Here is a 2,215-nt window from a genome sequence, read left to right on the forward strand (position 1 = left end):
GTGCAAAAGTGATATTGATGAAATGCCATTAATATTGACATATCAGCACATCTGAACATAGATTCAATGGTTGCTTGCTGTCAGAGTTTCTCTTGATCTTGAGGATGTTGATGAGTTTGTTCAGGTGTGTTTGATTTGTTTGAGTAGGGTAAGAGCTAAACTCTGGACCACACTCTGCACGAGTTTATCAGAGGCGTTTAGTACTCAAGTATTTTACTCAAGTATTCATGTTATTCCACTATGCTTTATGATATTCTTACTGGTTTATTCCTTGTGTGCGAGGACAATTTTACTTCACCACATTAATATGAAGCAGTATACATTATTTCGTAGTTTAATCCACCACATTTCATAAAACCGAATAATGTTTTATATGTTTAGAGAGAAATCTAACACAGGGGTCAAGGGTCAAGAGCCCAACTAAAGCAAACACTGATCTCTCTGCTTCACAACAGCACATGCATTGATACAGAGAGAAATCTAACACAGGGGTCAAGGGCTCAACTAAAGCAAACACTGATCGCTCTGCTTTACAACAGCACATGCATTGACACAGACAGAAATCTAACACAGGGGTCAAGGGTCAAGAGCTCAACTAAAGCAAACACTGATCTCCATGATGGTGGCATCATTTGAACCAGTAAAACATCAACATCTGATCCTCTGTGATTCTCAATAACAGCAGGTGTTCATCACTAATGCTCAATCATCATTTCATTACTCACTTAATTATCTCATTAACTTTAACTCTTTGAGGACTTGGATGTGACTTGAGACTTGCTTGTGACTTGAAAGCAGAGGTGTATAGTACTTGAGTATTTTACTCAGCGATGCCCAAACTCAATCCTCGAGGCCGGTGTCCTCCAGAGTTTCTCTTCATCCCTAATCAAACAAATCAAACACACCTGCATGTCGCTTCCCTGATAGCAAGAGAGCAGATGAAAACAATTGAATCAATGTTAAAAACTGTTGAATCCTCAATGTGTTGTTGTCAGCCACCATTATTGTGATCAGTGTTTGCTTTAGTTGGGTTCTTGACTCTCGTGTTTTAATGTCAAGTTTTCATTGTCTGCTGTAACAGAGCTGAAATATGTTTGTTGAGGCGATGAGAAACAAGATCCATTAGAATCAGCTGAAGTTTCTGTGATACTTCTATGTGATTAAAGCAGTGGTGAGGTGTCAGACTTTTATTATTTTACAGGAAAATATTCCTTACATTTTTTTTGTTGCTGACTCAATTAGACATGAGGAATCAGTGTATGAAGCTCAATCAACAAAATAGAACGTTATGCTCCAATGCATGCTGGGTAACATTTAGTACAACACTCATTCATGACTCCCAGCATGCATTGCAGTTGATCTGTTTATCTGAATTAATTGGGTATTGTCACCATTGTTCAGATTTGTATGAAGAGTGTTGATGTCTAACAAGTGACACGCTGTTTATGTGACAACAGTAACTTCTCACTAGTAAACCAGAACATTTCAATCAGTCATGAAGATCAGATTCAAGATTATATTGTTTGAGTTCTCATCTTTAGATTCACAATAACAGTATACTGCATCATCTCTAGTGTAAAACATCTCTTTCTTTATAAATGCACACGTGTTCTCACAGAAACACTACTGTAAGCACTTCAAGAGGAGCGAGAACTAAATGAAGACGAATCAAGAGCTCAACTAAAGCAAACACTGATCACAGTGATGGTGATGTGATGAAATGTCAACTTTTTTCAACATTAATTGCAGGTGCAAAAGTGATATTGATGAAATGCCATTAATATTGACATATCAGCACATCTGAACATAGATTCAATGGTTGCTTGCTGTCAGAGTTTCTCTTGATCTTGAGGATGTTGATGAGTTTGTTCAGGTGTGTTTGATTTGTTTGAGTAGGGTAAGAGCTAAACTCTGGACCACACTCTGCATGAGTTTATCAGAGGCGTTTAGTACTCAAGTATTTTACTCAAGTACATTTATCCACTATCTTTATATACTTTACTGTTTTTCCTTTTGGGAAATTTTACTTCACCACATTATAAAGCATAAACATATTTAGTTTAATCCACCACATTTCATAAAATAATTTTTGATATGTTTTTTACCTTAAATACTTAAGAACATTAAAAATCTACTATCTTACTTTTACTCAAGTAAAATGATTGTTGAGTAAATTACTTGAGTAAAAGTAAGAAAGAACTTTGACTTTTAATGC

Source organism: Triplophysa rosa, unplaced genomic scaffold (assembly GCF_024868665.1).
Source record: "Triplophysa rosa unplaced genomic scaffold, Trosa_1v2 scaffold167_ERROPOS184624, whole genome shotgun sequence".
Taxonomy (NCBI): Eukaryota; Metazoa; Chordata; class Actinopteri; order Cypriniformes; family Nemacheilidae; genus Triplophysa; species Triplophysa rosa.